Here is a 24,297-nt window from a genome sequence, read left to right on the forward strand (position 1 = left end):
TTATGGGTGAAATATCACAAATACACATGCTCAGGAACATACTTCATCTACTTCTGATAGGAATATGGGTATATCTATTGTTCTGTATGGGGATTATGGGTGAAATATCACAAACACACATGCCCAGGAACATACTTCATCTACTTCTGATAGGAATATGGGTATAATTATTGTTCTGTATGGGGATTATGGGTGAAATATCACAAATACACATGCCCAGGAACATACTTCATCTACTTCTGATAGGAATATGGGTATAAATATTGTTCTGTATGGGGATTATGGGTGAAATATCACAAATACACATGCCCAGGAACATATTTCATCTACTTCTGATAGGAATATGGGTATATCTATTGTTCTGTATGGGGATTATGGGTGAAATATCACAAATACACATGCCCAGGATCATACTTCATCTACTTCTGATAGGAATATGGGTATATCTATTGTTCTGTATGGGGATTATGGGTGAAATATCACAAATACACATGCTCAGGAACATACTTCATCTACTTCTGATAGGAATATGGGTATATCTATTGATCTGTATGGGGATTATGGGTGAAATATCACAAATACACATGCCCAGGAACATATTTCATCTACTTCTGATAGGAATATGGGTATATCTATTGATCTGTATGGGGATTATGGGTGAAATATCACAAACACACATGCCCAGGAACATACTTCATCTACTTCTGATAGGAATATGGGTATAATTATTGTTCTGTATGGGGATTATGGGTGAAATATCACAAATACACATGCCCAGGAACATACTTCATCTACTTCTGATAGGAATATGGGTATAAATATTGTTCTGTATGGGGATTATGGGTGAAATATCACAAATACACATGCCCAGGAACATATTTCATCTACTTCTGATAGGAATATGGGTATATCTATTGTTCTGTATGGGGATTATGGGTGAAATATCACAAATACACATGCCCAGGATCATACTTCATCTACTTCTGATAGGAATATGGGTATATCTATTGTTCTGTATGGGGATTATGGGTGAAATATCACAAATACACATGCTCAGGAACATACTTCATCTACTTCTGATAGGAATATGGGTATATCTATTGTTCTGTATGGGGATTATGGGTGAAATATCACAAATACACATGCCCAGGATCATACTTCATCTACTTCTGATAGGAATATGGGTATATCTATTGTTCTGTATGGGGATTATGGGTGAAATATCACAAATACACATGCTCAGGAACATACTTCATCTACTTCTGATAGGAATATGGGTATATCTATTGATCTGTATGGGGATTATGGGTGAAATATCACAAATACACATGCCCAGGAACATATTTCATCTACTTCTGATAGGAATATGGGTATATCTATTGTTCTGTATGGGGATTATGGGTGAAATATCACAAATACACATGTCCAGGAACATACTTCATCTACTTCTGATAGGAATATGGGTATATCTATTGTTCTGTATGGGGATTATGGGTGAAATATCACAAATACACATGCTCAGGAACATACTTCATCTACTTCTGATAGGAATATGGGTATATCTATTGATCTGTATGGGGATTATGGGTGAAATATCACAAATACACATGCCCAGGAACATATTTCATCTACTTCTGATAGGAATATGGGTATATCTATTGATCTGTATGGGGATTATGGGTGAAATATCACAAATACACATGCCCAGGATCATACTTCATCTACTTCTGATAGGAATATGGGTATATCTATTGATCTGTATGGGGATTATGGGTGAAATATCACAAATACACATGCCCAGGAACATACTTCATCTACTTCTGATAGGAATATGGGTATAAATATTGATCTGTATGGGGATTATGGGTGAAATATCACAAATACACATGCTCAGGAACATATTTCATCTACTTCTGATAGGAATATGGGTGTATCTATTGTTCTGTATGGGGATTATGGGTGAAATATCACAAACACACATGCCCAGGAACATACTTCATCTACTTCTGATAGGAATATGGGTATAATTATTGTTCTGTATGGGGATTATGGGTGAAATATCACAAATACACATGCTCAGGAACATACTTCATCTACTTCTGATAGGAATATGGGTACATCTATTGTTCTGTATGGGGATTATGGGTGAAATATCACAAATACACATGCCCAGGAACATACTTCATCTACTTCTGATAGGAATATGGGTATAATTATTGTTCTGTATGGGGATTATGGGTGAAATATCACAAATACACATGCTCAGGAACATATTTCATCTACTTCTGATAGGAATATGGGTATAATTATTGTTCTGTATGGGGATTATGGGTGAAATATCACAAATACACATGCCCAGGAACATACTTCATCTACTTCTGATAGGAATATGGGTATATCTATTGATCTGTATGGGAATTATGGGTGAAATATCACAAATACACATGCCCAGGAACATACTTCATCTACTTCTGATAGGAATATGGGTATATCTATTGTTCTGTATGGGGATTATGGGTGAAATATCACAAATACACATGCTCAGGAACATACTTCATCTACTTCTGATAGGAATATGGGTATATCTATTGATCTGTATGGGGATTATGGGTGAAATATCACAAATACACATGCCCAGGAACATACTTCATCTACTTCTGATAGGAATATGGGTATATCTATTGTTCTGTATGGGGATTATGGGTGAAATATCACAAATACACATGCCCAGGAACATATTTCATCTACTTCTGATAGGAATATGGGTATATCTATTGTTCTGTATGGGGATTATGGGTGAAATATCACAAACACACATGCTCAGGAACATATTTCATCTACTTCTGATAGGAATATGGGTATATCTATTGTTCTGTATGGGGATTATGGGTGAAATATCACAAATACACATGCCCAGGAACATACTTCATCTACTTCTGATAGGAATATGGGTATAACTATTGTTCTGTATGGGGATTATGGGTGAAATATCACAAATACACATGCCCAGGAACATACTTCATCTACTTCTGATAGGAATATTGGTATATCTATTGTTCTGTATGGGGATTATGGGTGAAATATCACAAATACACATGCCCAGGAACATATTTCATCTACTTCTGATAGGAATATGGGTATATCTATTGATCTGTATGGGGATTATGGGTGAAATATCACAAATACACATGCTCAGGAACATACTTCATCTACTTCTGATAGGAATATGGGTACATCTATTGTTCTGTATGGGGATTATGGGTGAAATATCACAAATACACATGCCCAGGAACATACTTCATCTACTTCTGATAGGAATATGGGTATAATTATTGTTCTGTATGGGGATTATGGGTGAAATATCACAAATACACATGCTCAGGAACATACTTCATCTACTTCTGATAGGAATATGGGTATATCTATTGTTCTGTATGGGGATTATGGGTGAAATATCACAAATACACATGCCCAGGAACATACTTCATCTACTTCTGATAGGAATATGGGTATATCTATTGATCTGTATGGGGATTATGGGTGAAATATCACAAATACACATGCCCAGGATCATACTTCATCTACTTCTGATAGGAATATGGGTATATCTATTGTTCTGTATGGGGATTATGGGTGAAATATCACAAACACACATGCCCAGGAACATACTTCATCTACTTCTGATAGGAATATGGGTATAATTATTGTTCTGTATGGGGATTATGGGTGAAATATCACAAATACACATGCCCAGGAACATACTTCATCTACTTCTGATAGGAATATGGGTATAAATATTGTTCTGTATGGGGATTATGGGTGAAATATCACAAATACACATGCCCAGGAACATATTTCATCTACTTCTGATAGGAATATGGGTATAAATATTGATCTGTATGGGGATTATTGGTGAAATATCACAAATACACATGCCCAGGATCATACTTCATCTACTTCTGATAGGAATATGGGTATATCTATTGTTCTGTATGGGGATTATGGGTGAAATATCACAAATACACATGCCCAGGAACATATTTCATCTACTTCTGATAGGAATATGGGTATATCTATTGTTCTGTATGGGGATTATGGGTGAAATATCACAAATACACATGCCCAGGATCATACTTCATCTACTTCTGATAGGAATATGGGTATATCTATTGATCTGTATGGGGATTATGGGTGAAATATCACAAATACACATGCCCAGGAACATACTTCATCTACTTCTGATAGGAATATGGGTATAAATATTGATCTGTATGGGGATTATGGGTGAAATATCACAAATACACATGCTCAGGAACATATTTCATCTACTTCTGATAGGAATATGGGTGTATCTATTGTTCTGTATGGGGATTATGGGTGAAATATCACAAACACACATGCCCAGGAACATACTTCATCTACTTCTGATAGGAATATGGGTATAATTATTGTTCTGTATGGGGATTATGGGTGAAATATCACAAATACACATGCTCAGGAACATACTTCATCTACTTCTGATAGGAATATGGGTATATCTATTGATCTGTATGGGGATTATGGGTGAAATATCACAAATACACATGCCCAGGAACATACTTCATCTACTTCTGATAGGAATATGGGTATAAATATTGATCTGTATGGGGATTATGGGTGAAATATCACAAATACACATGCTCAGGAACATATTTCATCTACTTCTGATAGGAATATGGGTGTATCTATTGTTCTGTATGGGGATTATGGGTGAAATATCACAAACACACATGCCCAGGAACATACTTCATCTACTTCTGATAGGAATATGGGTATAATTATTGTTCTGTATGGGGATTATGGGTGAAATATCACAAATACACATGCCCAGGAACATACTTCATCTACTTCTGATAGGAATATGGGTATATCTATTGTTCTGTATGGGGATTATGGGTGAAATATCACAAATACACATGCCCAGGAACATACTTCATCTACTTCTGATAGGAATATGGGTATAATTATTGTTCTGTATGGGGATTATGGGTGAAATATCACAAATACACATGCTCAGGAACATACTTCATCTACTTCTGATAGGAATATGGGTATATCTATTGATCTGTATGGGGATTATGGGTGAAATATCACAAATACACATGCCCAGGAACATACTTCATCTACTTCTGATAGGAATATGGGTATATCTATTGTTCTGTATGGGGATTATGGGTGAAATATCACAAATACACATGCCCAGGAACATATTTCATCTACTTCTGATAGGAATATGGGTATATCTATTGTTCTGTATGGGGATTATGGGTGAAATATCACAAACACACATGCTCAGGAACATACTTCATCTACTTCTGATAGGAATATGGGTATATCTATTGTTCTGTATGGGGATTATGGGTGAAATATCACAAATACACATGCCCAGGAACATACTTCATCTACTTCTGATAGGAATATGGGTATATCTATTGATCTGTATGGGGATTATGGGTGAAATATCACAAATACACATGCCCAGGAACATACTTCATCTACTTCTGATAGGAATATGGGTATATCTATTGTTCTGTATGGGGATTATGGGTGAAATATCACAAACACACATGCCCAGGAACATACTTCATCTACTTCTGATAGGAATATGGGTATAATTATTGTTCTGTATGGGGATTATGGGTGAAATATCACAAATACACATGCCCAGGAACATACTTCATCTACTTCTGATAGGAATATGGGTATAAATATTGTTCTGTATGGGGATTATGGGTGAAATATCACAAATACACATGCCCAGGAACATATTTCATCTACTTCTGATAGGAATATGGGTATATCTATTGTTCTGTATGGGGATTATGGGTGAAATATCACAAATACACATGCCCAGGATCATACTTCATCTACTTCTGATAGGAATATGGGTATATCTATTGTTCTGTATGGGGATTATGGGTGAAATATCACAAATACACATGCCCAGGAACATATTTCATCTACTTCTGATAGGAATATGGGTATATCTATTGTTCTGTATGGGGATTATGGGTGAAATATCACAAATACACATGCCCAGGATCATACTTCATCTACTTCTGATAGGAATATGGGTATATCTATTGATCTGTATGGGGATTATGGGTGAAATATCACAAATACACATGCCCAGGAACATACTTCATCTACTTCTGATAGGAATATGGGTATAAATATTGATCTGTATGGGGATTATGGGTGAAATATCACAAATACACATGCTCAGGAACATATTTCATCTACTTCTGATAGGAATATGGGTGTATCTATTGTTCTGTATGGGGATTATGGGTGAAATATCACAAACACACATGCCCAGGAACATACTTCATCTACTTCTGATAGGAATATGGGTATAATTATTGTTCTGTATGGGGATTATGGGTGAAATATCACAAATACACATGCTCAGGAACATACTTCATCTACTTCTGATAGGAATATGGGTACATCTATTGTTCTGTATGGGGATTATGGGTGAAATATCACAAATACACATGCCCAGGAACATACTTCATCTACTTCTGATAGGAATATGGGTATAATTATTGTTCTGTATGGGGATTATGGGTGAAATATCACAAATACACATGCTCAGGAACATATTTCATCTACTTCTGATAGGAATATGGGTATAATTATTGTTCTGTATGGGGATTATGGGTGAAATATCACAAATACACATGCCCAGGAACATACTTCATCTACTTCTGATAGGAATATGGGTATATCTATTGATCTGTATGGGAATTATGGGTGAAATATCACAAATACACATGCCCAGGAACATACTTCATCTACTTCTGATAGGAATATGGGTATATCTATTGTTCTGTATGGGGATTATGGGTGAAATATCACAAATACACATGCCCAGGAACATACTTCATCTACTTCTGATAGGAATATGGGTATATCTATTGTTCTGTATGGGGATTATGGGTGAAATATCACAAATACACATGCCCAGGAACATATTTCATCTACTTCTGATAGGAATATGGGTATATCTATTGTTCTGTATGGGGATTATGGGTGAAATATCACAAACACACATGCTCAGGAACATATTTCATCTACTTCTGATAGGAATATGGGTATATCTATTGTTCTGTATGGGGATTATGGGTGAAATATCACAAATACACATGCCCAGGAACATACTTCATCTACTTCTGATAGGAATATGGGTATAACTATTGTTCTGTATGGGGATTATGGGTGAAATATCACAAATACACATGCCCAGGAACATATTTCATCTACTTCTGATAGGAATATGGGTATATCTATTGTTCTGTATGGGGATTATGGGTGAAATATCACAAATACACATGCCCAGGATCATATTTCATCTACTTCTGATAGGAATATGGGTATATCTATTGATCTGTATGGGGATTATGGGTGAAATATCACAAATACACATGCTCAGGAACATACTTCATCTACTTCTGATAGGAATATGGGTATATCTATTGATCTGTATGGGGATTATGGGTGAAATATCACAAATACACATGCCCAGGAACATATTTCATCTACTTCTGATAGGAATATGGGTATATCTATTGTTCTGTATGGGGATTATGGGTGAAATATCACAAATACACATGTCCAGGAACATACTTCATCTACTTCTGATAGGAATATGGGTATATCTATTGTTCTGTATGGGGATTATGGGTGAAATATCACAAATACACATGCTCAGGAACATACTTCATCTACTTCTGATAGGAATATGGGTATATCTATTGATCTGTATGGGGATTATGGGTGAAATATCACAAATACACATGCCCAGGAACATATTTCATCTACTTCTGATAGGAATATGGGTATATCTATTGATCTGTATGGGGATTATGGGTGAAATATCACAAATACACATGCCCAGGATCATACTTCATCTACTTCTGATAGGAATATGGGTATATCTATTGATCTGTATGGGGATTATGGGTGAAATATCACAAATACACATGCCCAGGAACATACTTCATCTACTTCTGATAGGAATATGGGTATAAATATTGATCTGTATGGGGATTATGGGTGAAATATCACAAATACACATGCTCAGGAACATATTTCATCTACTTCTGATAGGAATATGGGTGTATCTATTGTTCTGTATGGGGATTATGGGTGAAATATCACAAACACACATGCCCAGGAACATACTTCATCTACTTCTGATAGGAATATGGGTATAATTATTGTTCTGTATGGGGATTATGGGTGAAATATCACAAATACACATGCTCAGGAACATACTTCATCTACTTCTGATAGGAATATGGGTACATCTATTGTTCTGTATGGGGATTATGGGTGAAATATCACAAATACACATGCCCAGGAACATACTTCATCTACTTCTGATAGGAATATGGGTATAATTATTGTTCTGTATGGGGATTATGGGTGAAATATCACAAATACACATGCTCAGGAACATATTTCATCTACTTCTGATAGGAATATGGGTATAATTATTGTTCTGTATGGGGATTATGGGTGAAATATCACAAATACACATGCCCAGGAACATACTTCATCTACTTCTGATAGGAATATGGGTATATCTATTGATCTGTATGGGAATTATGGGTGAAATATCACAAATACACATGCCCAGGAACATACTTCATCTACTTCTGATAGGAATATGGGTATATCTATTGTTCTGTATGGGGATTATGGGTGAAATATCACAAATACACATGCTCAGGAACATACTTCATCTACTTCTGATAGGAATATGGGTATATCTATTGATCTGTATGGGGATTATGGGTGAAATATCACAAATACACATGCCCAGGAACATACTTCATCTACTTCTGATAGGAATATGGGTATATCTATTGTTCTGTATGGGGATTATGGGTGAAATATCACAAATACACATGCCCAGGAACATATTTCATCTACTTCTGATAGGAATATGGGTATATCTATTGTTCTGTATGGGGATTATGGGTGAAATATCACAAACACACATGCTCAGGAACATATTTCATCTACTTCTGATAGGAATATGGGTATATCTATTGTTCTGTATGGGGATTATGGGTGAAATATCACAAATACACATGCCCAGGAACATACTTCATCTACTTCTGATAGGAATATGGGTATAACTATTGTTCTGTATGGGGATTATGGGTGAAATATCACAAATACACATGCCCAGGAACATACTTCATCTACTTCTGATAGGAATATTGGTATATCTATTGTTCTGTATGGGGATTATGGGTGAAATATCACAAATACACATGCCCAGGAACATATTTCATCTACTTCTGATAGGAATATGGGTATATCTATTGATCTGTATGGGGATTATGGGTGAAATATCACAAACACATGCTCAGGAACATACTTCATCTACTTCTGATAGGAATATGGGTACATCTATTGTTCTGTATGGGGATTATGGGTGAAATATCACAAATACACATGCCCAGGAACATACTTCATCTACTTCTGATAGGAATATGGGTATAATTATTGTTCTGTATGGGGATTATGGGTGAAATATCACAAATACACATGCTCAGGAACATACTTCATCTACTTCTGATAGGAATATGGGTATATCTATTGTTCTGTATGGGGATTATGGGTGAAATATCACAAATACACATGCCCAGGAACATACTTCATCTACTTCTGATAGGAATATGGGTATATCTATTGATCTGTATGGGGATTATGGGTGAAATATCACAAATACACATGCCCAGGATCATACTTCATCTACTTCTGATAGGAATATGGGTATATCTATTGTTCTGTATGGGGATTATGGGTGAAATATCACAAACACACATGCCCAGGAACATACTTCATCTACTTCTGATAGGAATATGGGTATAATTATTGTTCTGTATGGGGATTATGGGTGAAATATCACAAATACACATGCCCAGGAACATACTTCATCTACTTCTGATAGGAATATGGGTATAAATATTGTTCTGTATGGGGATTATGGGTGAAATATCACAAATACACATGCCCAGGAACATATTTCATCTACTTCTGATAGGAATATGGGTATAAATATTGATCTGTATGGGGATTATTGGTGAAATATCACAAATACACATGCCCAGGATCATACTTCATCTACTTCTGATAGGAATATGGGTATATCTATTGTTCTGTATGGGGATTATGGGTGAAATATCACAAATACACATGCCCAGGAACATATTTCATCTACTTCTGATAGGAATATGGGTATATCTATTGTTCTGTATGGGGATTATGGGTGAAATATCACAAATACACATGCCCAGGATCATACTTCATCTACTTCTGATAGGAATATGGGTATATCTATTGATCTGTATGGGGATTATGGGTGAAATATCACAAATACACATGCCCAGGAACATACTTCATCTACTTCTGATAGGAATATGGGTATAAATATTGATCTGTATGGGGATTATGGGTGAAATATCACAAATACACATGCTCAGGAACATATTTCATCTACTTCTGATAGGAATATGGGTGTATCTATTGTTCTGTATGGGGATTATGGGTGAAATATCACAAACACACATGCCCAGGAACATACTTCATCTACTTCTGATAGGAATATGGGTATAATTATTGTTCTGTATGGGGATTATGGGTGAAATATCACAAATACACATGCTCAGGAACATACTTCATCTACTTCTGATAGGAATATGGGTATATCTATTGATCTGTATGGGGATTATGGGTGAAATATCACAAATACACATGCCCAGGAACATACTTCATCTACTTCTGATAGGAATATGGGTATAAATATTGATCTGTATGGGGATTATGGGTGAAATATCACAAATACACATGCTCAGGAACATATTTCATCTACTTCTGATAGGAATATGGGTGTATCTATTGTTCTGTATGGGGATTATGGGTGAAATATCACAAACACACATGCCCAGGAACATACTTCATCTACTTCTGATAGGAATATGGGTATAATTATTGTTCTGTATGGGGATTATGGGTGAAATATCACAAATACACATGCCCAGGAACATACTTCATCTACTTCTGATAGGAATATGGGTATATCTATTGTTCTGTATGGGGATTATGGGTGAAATATCACAAATACACATGCCCAGGAACATACTTCATCTACTTCTGATAGGAATATGGGTATAATTATTGTTCTGTATGGGGATTATGGGTGAAATATCACAAATACACATGCTCAGGAACATACTTCATCTACTTCTGATAGGAATATGGGTATATCTATTGATCTGTATGGGGATTATGGGTGAAATATCACAAATACACATGCCCAGGAACATACTTCATCTACTTCTGATAGGAATATGGGTATATCTATTGTTCTGTATGGGGATTATGGGTGAAATATCACAAATACACATGCCCAGGAACATATTTCATCTACTTCTGATAGGAATATGGGTATATCTATTGTTCTGTATGGGGATTATGGGTGAAATATCACAAACACACATGCTCAGGAACATACTTCATCTACTTCTGATAGGAATATGGGTATATCTATTGTTCTGTATGGGGATTATGGGTGAAATATCACAAATACACATGCCCAGGAACATACTTCATCTACTTCTGATAGGAATATGGGTATATCTATTGATCTGTATGGGGATTATGGGTGAAATATCACAAATACACATGCCCAGGAACATACTTCATCTACTTCTGATAGGAATATGGGTATATCTATTGTTCTGTATGGGGATTATGGGTGAAATATCACAAACACACATGCCCAGGAACATACTTCATCTACTTCTGATAGGAATATGGGTATAATTATTGTTCTGTATGGGGATTATGGGTGAAATATCACAAATACACATGCCCAGGAACATACTTCATCTACTTCTGATAGGAATATGGGTATAAATATTGTTCTGTATGGGGATTATGGGTGAAATATCACAAATACACATGCCCAGGAACATATTTCATCTACTTCTGATAGGAATATGGGTATATCTATTGTTCTGTATGGGGATTATGGGTGAAATATCACAAATACACATGCCCAGGATCATACTTCATCTACTTCTGATAGGAATATGGGTATATCTATTGTTCTGTATGGGGATTATGGGTGAAATATCACAAATACACATGCCCAGGAACATATTTCATCTACTTCTGATAGGAATATGGGTATATCTATTGTTCTGTATGGGGATTATGGGTGAAATATCACAAATACACATGCCCAGGATCATACTTCATCTACTTCTGATAGGAATATGGGTATATCTATTGATCTGTATGGGGATTATGGGTGAAATATCACAAATACACATGCCCAGGAACATACTTCATCTACTTCTGATAGGAATATGGGTATAAATATTGATCTGTATGGGGATTATGGGTGAAATATCACAAATACACATGCTCAGGAACATATTTCATCTACTTCTGATAGGAATATGGGTGTATCTATTGTTCTGTATGGGGATTATGGGTGAAATATCACAAACACACATGCCCAGGAACATACTTCATCTACTTCTGATAGGAATATGGGTATAATTATTGTTCTGTATGGGGATTATGGGTGAAATATCACAAATACACATGCTCAGGAACATACTTCATCTACTTCTGATAGGAATATGGGTACATCTATTGTTCTGTATGGGGATTATGGGTGAAATATCACAAATACACATGCCCAGGAACATACTTCATCTACTTCTGATAGGAATATGGGTATAATTATTGTTCTGTATGGGGATTATGGGTGAAATATCACAAATACACATGCTCAGGAACATATTTCATCTACTTCTGATAGGAATATGGGTATAATTATTGTTCTGTATGGGGATTATGGGTGAAATATCACAAATACACATGCCCAGGAACATACTTCATCTACTTCTGATAGGAATATGGGTATATCTATTGATCTGTATGGGAATTATGGGTGAAATATCACAAATACACATGCCCAGGAACATACTTCATCTACTTCTGATAGGAATATGGGTATATCTATTGTTCTGTATGGGGATTATGGGTGAAATATCACAAATACACATGCCCAGGAACATACTTCATCTACTTCTGATAGGAATATGGGTATATCTATTGTTCTGTATGGGGATTATGGGTGAAATATCACAAATACACATGCCCAGGAACATATTTCATCTACTTCTGATAGGAATATGGGTATATCTATTGTTCTGTATGGGGATTATGGGTGAAATATCACAAACACACATGCTCAGGAACATATTTCATCTACTTCTGATAGGAATATGGGTATATCTATTGTTCTGTATGGGGATTATGGGTGAAATATCACAAATACACATGCCCAGGAACATACTTCATCTACTTCTGATAGGAATATGGGTATAACTATTGTTCTGTATGGGGATTATGGGTGAAATATCACAAATACACATGCCCAGGAACATACTTCATCTACTTCTGATAGGAATATGGGTATATCTATTGTTCTGTATGGGGATTATGGGTGAAATATCACAAATACACATGCCCAGGAACATATTTCATCTACTTCTGATAGGAATATGGGTATATCTATTGATCTGTATGGGGATTATGGGTGAAATATCACAAATACACATGCTCAGGAACATACTTCATCTACTTCTGATAGGAATATGGGTACATCTATTGTTCTGTATGGGGATTATGGGTGAAATATCACAAATACACATGCCCAGGAACATACTTCATCTACTTCTGATAGGAATATGGGTATAATTATTGTTCTGTATGGGGATTATGGGTGAAATATCACAAATACACATGCTCAGGAACATACTTCATCTACTTCTGATAGGAATATGGGTATATCTATTGTTCTGTATGGGGATTATGGGTGAAATATCACAAATACACATGCCCAGGAACATACTTCATCTACTTCTGATAGGAATATGGGTATATCTATTGATCTGTATGGGGATTATGGGTGAAATATCACAAATACACATGCCCAGGATCATACTTCATCTACTTCTGATAGGAATATGGGTATATCTATTGTTCTGTATGGGGATTATGGGTGAAATATCACAAACACACATGCCCAGGAACATACTTCATCTACTTCTGATAGGAATATGGGTATAATTATTGTTCTGTATGGGGATTATGGGTGAAATATCACAAATACACATGCCCAGGAACATACTTCATCTACTTCTGATAGGAATATGGGTATAAATATTGTTCTGTATGGGGATTATGGGTGAAATATCACAAATACACATGCCCAGGAACATATTTCATCTACTTCTGATAGGAATATGGGTATATCTATTGTTCTGTATGGGGATTATGGGTGAAATATCACAAATACACATGCCCAGGATCATACTTCATCTACTTCTGATAGGAATATGGGTATATCTATTGTTCTGTATGGGGATTATGGGTGAAATATCACAAATACACATGCCCAGGAACATATTTCATCTACTTCTGATAGGAATATGGGTATATCTATTGTTCTGTATGGGGATTATGGGTGAAATATCACAAATACACATGCCCAGGATCATACTTCATCTACTTCTGATAGGAATATGGGTATATCTATTGATCTGTATGGGGATTATGGGTGAAATATCACAAATACACATGCCCAGGAACATACTTCATCTACTTCTGATAGGAATATGGGTATAAATATTGATCTGTATGGGGATTATGGGTGAAATATCACAAATACACATGCTCAGGAACATATTTCATCTACTTCTGATAGGAATATGGGTGTATCTATTGTTCTGTATGGGGATTATGGGTGAAATATCACAAACACACATGCCCAGGAACATACTTCATCTACTTCTGATAGGAATATGGGTATAATTATTGTTCTGTATGGGGATTATGGGTGAAATATCACAAATACACATGCTCAGGAACATACTTCATCTACTTCTGATAGGAATATGGGTATATCTATTGATCTGTATGGGGATTATGGGTGAAATATCACAAATACACATGCCCAGGAACATACTTCATCTACTTCTGATAGGAATATGGGTATAAATATTGATCTGTATGGGGATTATGGGTGAAATATCACAAATACACATGCTCAGGAACATATTTCATCTACTTCTGATAGGAATATGGGTGTATCTATTGTTCTGTATGGGGATTATGGGTGAAATATCACAAACACACATGCCCAGGAACATACTTCATCTACTTCTGATAGGAATATGGGTATAATTATTGTTCTTTATGGGGATTATGGGTGAAATATCACAAATACACATGCCCAGGAACATACTTCATCTACTTCTGATAGGAATATGGGTATATCTATTGTTCTGTATGGGGATTATGGGTGAAATATCACAAATACACATGCCCAGGAACATACTTCATCTACTTCTGATAGGAATATGGGTATAATTATTGTTCTGTATGGGGATTATGGGTGAAATATCACAAATACACATGCTCAGGAACATACTTCATCTACTTCTGATAGGAATATGGGTATATCTATTGATCTGTATGGGGATTATGGGTGAAATATCACAAATACACATGCCCAGGAACATACTTCATCTACTTCTGATAGGAATATGGGTATATCTATTGTTCTGTATGGGGATTATGGGTGAAATATCACAAATACACATGCCCAGGAACATATTTCATCTACTTCTGATAGGAATATGGGTATATCTATTGTTCTGTATGGGGATTATGGGTGAAATATCACAAACACACATGCTCAGGAACATACTTCATCTACTTCTGATAGGAATATGGGTATATCTATTGTTCTGTATGGGGATTATGGGTGAAATATCACAAATACACATGCCCAGGAACATACTTCATCTACTTCTGATAGGAATATGGGTATAACTATTGTTCTGTATGGGGATTATGGGTGAAATATCACAAATACACATGCCCAGGAACATACTTCATCTACTTCTGATAGGAATATGGGTATATCTATTGTTCTGTATGGGGATTATGGGTGAAATATCACAAATACACATGCCCAGGAACATATTTCATCTACTTCTGATAGGAATATGGGTATATCTATTGATCTGTATGGGGATTATGGGTGAAATATCACAAATACACATGCTCAGGAACATACTTCATCTACTTCTGATAGGAATATGGGTACATCTATTGTTCTGTATGGGGATTATGGGTGAAATATCACAAATACACATGCCCAGGAACATACTTCATCTACTTCTGATAGGAATATGGGTATAATTATTGTTCTGTATGGGGATTATGGGTGAAATATCACAAATACACATGCTCAGGAACATACTTCATCTACTTCTGATAGGAATATGGGTATATCTATTGTTCTGTATGGGGATTATGGGTGAAATATCACAAATACACATGCCCAGGAACATACTTCATCTACTTCTGATAGGAATATGGGTATATCTATTGTTCTGTATGGGGATTATGGGTGAAATATCACAAATACACATGCCCAGGAACATATTTCATCTACTTCTGATAGGAATATGGGTATATCTATTGTTCTGTATGGGGATTATGGGTGAAATATCACAAACACACATGCTCAGGAACATACTTCATCTACTTCTGATAGGAATATGGGTATATCTATTGTTCTGTATGGGGATTATGGGTGAAATATCACAAATACACATGCCCAGGAACATACTTCATCTACTTCTGATAGGAATATGGGTATAACTATTGTTCTGTATGGGGATTATGGGTGAAATATCACAAATACACATGCCCAGGAACATACTTCATCTACTTCTGATAGGAATATGGGTATATCTATTGTTCTGTATGGGGATTATGGGTGAAATATCACAAATACACATGCCCAGGAACATACTTCATCTACTTCTGATAGGAATATGGGTATATCTATTGATCTGTATGGGGATTATGGGTGAAATATCACAAATACACATGCTCAGGAACATACTTCATCTACTTCTGATAGGAATATGGGTATATCTATTGTTCTGTATGGGGATTATGGGTGAAATATCACAAATACACATGCCCAGGAACATACTTCATCTACTTCTGATAGGAATATGGGTATATCTATTGTTCTGTATGGGGATTATGGGTGAAATATCACAAATACACATGCTCAGGAACATACTTCATCTACTTCTGATAGGAATATGGGTATATCTATTGTTCTGTATGGGGATTATGGGTGAAATATCACAAATACACATGCCCAGGAACATACTTCATCTACTTCTGATAGGAATATGGGTATATCTATTGTTCTGTATGGGGATTATGGGTGAAATATCACAAATACACATGCCCAGGAACATACTTCATCTACTTCTGATAGGAATATGAGTATAATTATTGTTCTGTATGGGGATTATGGGTGAAATATCACAAATACACATGCCCAGGAACATATTTCATCTACTTCTGATAGGAATATGGGTATAATTATTGTTCTGTATGGGGATTATGGGTGAAATATCACAAATACACATGCCCAGGAACATACTTCATCTACTTCTGATAGGAATATGGGTATATCTATTGTTCTGTATGGGGATTATGGGTGAAATATCACAAATACACATGCCCAGGAACATACTTCATCTACTTCTGATAGGAATATGGGTATAATTATTGTTCTGTATGGGGATTATGGGTGAAATATCACAAATACACATGCCCAGGAACATACTTCATCTACTTCTGATAGGAATATGGGTATAATTATTGTTCTGTATGGGGATTATGGGTGAAATATCACAAATACACATGCCCAGGAACATATTTCATCTACTTCTGATAGGAATATGGGTATATCTATTGTTCTGTATGGGGATTATGGGTGAAATATCACAAATACACATGCCCAGGATCATACTTCATCTACTTCTGATAGGAATATGGGTATATCTATTGTTCTGTATGGGGATTATGGGTGAAATATCACAAACACACATGCCCAGGAACATACTTCATCTACTTCTGATAGGAATATGGGTATAATTATTGTTCTGTATGGGGATTATGGGTGAAATATCACAAATACACATGCCCAGGAACATACTTCATCTACTTCTGATAGGAATATGGGTATATCTATTGATCTGTATGGGGATTATGGGTGAAATATCACAAATACACATGCCCAGGAACATACTTCATCTACTTCTGATAGGAATATGGGTATAAATATTGATCTGTATGGGGATTATGGGTGAAATATCACAAATACACATGCTCAGGAACATATTTCATCTACTTCTGATAGGAATATGGGTGTATCTATTGTTCTGTATGGGGATTATGGGTGAAATATCACAAACACACATGCCCAGGAACATACTTCATCTACTTCTGATAGGAATATGAGTATAATTATTGTTCTGTATGGGGATTATGGGTGAAATATCACAAATACACATGCCCAGGAACATACTTCATCTACTTCTGATAGGAATATGGGTATAATTATTGTTCTGTATGGGGATTATGGGTGAAATATCACAAATACACATGCTCAGGAACATACTTCATCTACTTCTGATAGGAATATGGGTATATCTATTGTTCTGTATGGGGATTATGGGTGAAATATCACAAATACACATGCCCAGGAACATATTTCATCTACTTCTGATAGGAATATGGGTATATCTATTGTTCTGTATGGGGATTATGGGTGAAATATCACAAACACACATGCTCAGGAACATACTTCATCTACTTCTGATAGGAATATGGGTATATCTATTGTTCTGTATGGGGATTATGGGTGAAATATCACAAATACACATGCCCAGGAACATACTTCATCTACTTCTGATAGGAATATGGGTATAACTATTGTTCTGTATGGGGATTATGGGTGAAATATCACAAATACACATGCCCAGGAACATACTTCATCTACTTCTGATAGGAATATGGGTATATCTATTGTTCTGTATGGGGATTATGGGTGAAATATCACAAATACACATGCCCAGGAACATATTTCATCTACTTCTGATAGGAATATGGGTATATCTATTGATCTGTATGGGGATTATGGGTGAAATATCACAAATACACATGCTCAGGAACATACTTCATCTACTTCTGATAGGAATATGGGTACATCTATTGTTCTGTATGGGGATTATGGGTGAAATATCACAAATACACATGCCCAGGAACATACTTCATCTACTTCTGATAGGAATATGGGTATAATTATTGTTCTGTATGGGGATTATGGGTGAAATATCACAAATACACATGCTCAGGAACATACTTCATCTACTTCTGATAGGAATATGGGTATATCTATTGTTCTGTATGGGGATTATGGGTGAAATATCACAAATACACATGCCCAGGAACATACTTCATCTACTTCTGATAGGAATATGGGTATATCTATTGTTCTGTATGGGGATTATGGGTGAAATATCACAAATACACATGCCCAGGAACATACTTCATCTACTTCTGATAGGAATATGGGTATAACTATTGTTCTGTATGGGGATTATGGGTGAAATATCACAAATACACATGCCCAGGAACATACTTCATCTACTTCTGATAGGAATATGGGTATATCTATTGTTCTGTATGGGGATTATGGGTGAAATATCACAAATACACATGCCCAGGAACATATTTCATCTACTTCTGATAGGAATATGGGTATATCTATTGATCTGTATGGGGATTATGGGTGAAATATCACAAATACACATGCTCAGGAACATACTTCATCTACTTCTGATAGGAATATGGGTATATCTATTGTTCTGTATGGGGATTATGGGTGAAATATCACAAATACACATGCCCAGGAACATATTTCATCTACTTCTGATAGGAATATGGGTATATCTATTGTTCTGTATGGGGATTATGGGTGAAATATCACAAATACACATGCCCAGGAACATACTTCATCTACTTCTGATAGGAATATGAGTATAATTATTGTTCTGTATGGGGATTATGGGTGAAATATCACAAATACACATGCCCAGGAACATATTTCATCTACTTCTGATAGGAATATGGGTATAATTATTGTTCTGTATGGGGATTATGGGTGAAATATCACAAATACACATGCCCAGGAACATACTTCATCTACTTCTGATAGGAATATGGGTATATCTATTGTTCTGTATGGGGATTATGGGTGAAATATCACAAATACACATGCCCAGGAACATACTTCATCTACTTCTGATAGGAATATGGGTATAATTATTGTTCTGTATGGGGATTATGGGTGAAATATCACAAATACACATGCCCAGGAACATACTTCATCTACTTCTGATAGGAATATGGGTATAATTATTGTTCTGTATGGGGATTATGGGTGAAATATCACAAATACACATGCCCAGGAACATATTTCATCTACTTCTGATAGGAATATGGGTATATCTATTGTTCTGTATGGGGATTATGGGTGAAATATCACAAATACACATGCCCAGGAACATACTTCATCTACTTCTGATAGGAATATGGGTATATCTTTTGTTCTGTATGGGGATTATGGGTGAAATATCACAAATACACATGCCCAGGAACATATTTCATCTACTTCTGATAGGAATATGGGTATATCTATTGATCTGTATGGGGATTATGGGTGAAATATCACAAATACACATGCCCAGGAACATATTTCATCTACTTCTGATAGGAATATGGGTATATCTATTGATCTGTATGGGGATTATGGGTGAAATATCACAAATACACATGCCCAGGAACATACTTCATCTACTTCTGATAGGAATATGGGTATATCTATTGATCTGTATGGGGATTATGGGTGAAATATCACAAATACACATGCTCAGGAACATATTTCATCTACTTCTGATAGGAATATGGGTATATCTATTGATCTGTATGGGGATTATGGGTGAAATATCACAAATACACATGCCCAGGAACATACTTCATCTACTTCTGATAGGAATATGGGTATATCTATTGTTCTGTATGGGGATTATGGGTGAAATATCACAAATACACATGCCCAGGAACATACTTCATCTACTTCTGATAGGAATATGGGTATAATTATTGTTCTGTATGGGGATTATGGGTGAAATATCACAAATACACATGCCCAGGAACATACTTCATCTACTTCTGATAGGAATATGGGTATAATTATTGTTCTGTATGGGGATTATGGGTGAAATATCACAAATACACATGCTCAGGAACATACTTCATCTACTTCTGATAGGAATATGGGTATATCTATTGTTCTGTATGGGGATTATGGGTGAAATATCACAAATACACATGCCCAGGAACATATTTCATCTACTTCTGATAGGAATATGGGTATATCTATTGTTCTGTATGGGGATTATGGGTGAAATATCACAAATACACATGCCCAGGAACATACTTCATCTACTTCTGATAGGAATATGGGTATAATTATTGTTCTGTATGGGGATTATGGGTGAAATATCACAAATACACATGCTCAGGAACATACTTCATCTACTTCTGATAGGAATATGGGTATATCTATTGTTCTGTATGGGGATTATGGGTGAAATATCACAAATACACATGCTCAGGAACATATTTCATCTACTTCTGATAGGAATATGAGTATAATTATTGTTCTGTATGGGGATTATGGGTGAAATATCACAAATACACATGCTCAGGAACATATCTCATCTACTTCTGATAGGAATATGAGTATAATTATTGTTCTGTATGGGGATTATGGGTGAAATATCACAAATACACATGCTCAGGAACATATCTCATCTACTTCTGATAGGAATATGGGTGTATCTATTGATCTGTATGGGGATTATGGGTGAAATATCACAAATACACATGCTCAGGAACATACTTCATCTACTTCTGATAGGAATATGGGTATAATTATTGTTCTGTATGGGGATTATGGGTGAAATATCACAAATACACATGCTCAGGAACATACTTCATCTACTTCTGATAGGAATATGGGTATAATTATTGTTCTGTATGGGGATTATGGGTGAAATATCACAAATACACATGCTCAGGAACATACTTCATCTACTTCTGATAGGAATATGGGTATATCTATTGTTCTGTATGGGGATTATGGGTGAAATATCACAAATACACATGCCCAGGAACATATTTCATCTACTTCTGATAGGAATATGGGTATATCTATTGTTCTGTATGGGGATTATGGGTGAAATATCACAAACACACATGCTCAGGAACATACTTCATCTACTTCTGATAGGAATATGGGTATATCTATTGTTCTGTATGGGGATTATGGGTGAAATATCACAAATACACATGCCCAGGAACATACTTCATCTACTTCTGATAGGAATATGGGTATAACTATTGTTCTGTATGGGGATTATGGGTGAAATATCACAAATACACATGCCCAGGAACATACTTCATCTACTTCTGATAGGAATATGGGTATAACTATTGTTCTGTATGGGGATTATGGGTGAAATATCACAAATACACATGCCCAGGAACATATTTCATCTACTTCTGATAGGAATATGGGTATATCTATTGATCTGTATGGGGATTATGGGTGAAATATCACAAATACACATGCCCAGGAACATACTTCATCTACTTCTGATAGGAATATGGGTATATCTATTGTTCTGTATGGGGATTATGGGTGAAATATCACAAATACACATGCCCAGGAACATACTTCATCTACTTCTGATAGGAATATGGGTATATCTATTGTTCTGTATGGGGATTATGGGTGAAATATCACAAATACACATGCTCAGGAACATACTTCATCTACTTCTGATAGGAATATGGGTATATCTATTGTTCTGTATGGGGATTATGGGTGAAATATCACAAATACACATGCCCAGGAACATACTTCATCTACTTCTGATAGGAATATGGGTATATCTATTGTTCTGTATGGGGATTATGGGTGAAATATCACAAATACACATGCCCAGGAACATACTTCATCTACTTCTGATAGGAATATGGGTATATCTATTGTTCTGTATGGGGATTATGGGTGAAATATCACAAATACACATGCCCAGGAACATATTTCATCTACTTCTGATAGGAATATGGGTATAATTATTGTTCTGTATGGGGATTATGGGTGAAATATCACAAATACACATGCCCAGGAACATACTTCATCTACTTCTGATAGGAATATGGGTATATCTATTGTTCTGTATGGGGATTATGGGTGAAATATCACAAATACACATGCCCAGGAACATACTTCATCTACTTCTGATAGGAATATGGGTATATCTATTGTTCTGTATGGGGATTATGGGTGAAATATCACAAATACACATGCCCAGGAACATACTTCATCTACTTCTGATAGGAATATGGGTATAATTATTGTTCTGTATGGGGATTATGGGTGAAATATCACAAATACACATGCCCAGGAACATATTTCATCTACTTCTGATAGGAATATGGGTATATCTATTGTTCTGTATGGGGATTATGGGTGAAATATCACAAATACACATGCCCAGGAACATATTTCATCTACTTCTGATAGGAATATGGGTATATCTATTGTTCTGTATGGGGATTATGGGTGAAATATCACAAACACACATGCCCAGGATCATACTTCATCTACTTCTGATAGGAATATGGGTATAATTATTGTTCTGTATGGGGATTATGGGTGAAATATCACAAACACACATGCCCAGGAACATACTTCATCTACTTCTGATAGGAATATGGGTATATCTATTGATCTGTATGGGGATTATGGGTGAAATATCACAAATACACATGCCCAGGAACATACTTCATCTACTTCTGATAGGAATATGGGTATATCTATTGATCTGTATGGGGATTATGGGTGAAATATCACAAATACACATGCTCAGGAACATATTTCATCTACTTCTGATAGGAATATGGGTATAAATATTGATCTGTATGGGGATTATGGGTGAAATATCACAAATACACATGCTCAGGAACATATTTCATCTACTTCTGATAGGAATATGGGTGTATCTATTGTTCTGTATGGGGATTATGGGTGAAATATCACAAACACACATGCCCAGGAACATACTTCATCTACTTCTGATAGGAATATGGGTATAATTATTGTTCTGTATGGGGATTATGGGTGAAATATCACAAATACAC

The sequence above is a fragment of the Ranitomeya imitator genome, chromosome 2, assembly GCF_032444005.1.
Source record: "Ranitomeya imitator isolate aRanImi1 chromosome 2, aRanImi1.pri, whole genome shotgun sequence".
Lineage (NCBI taxonomy): Eukaryota > Metazoa > Chordata > Amphibia > Anura > Dendrobatidae > Ranitomeya > Ranitomeya imitator.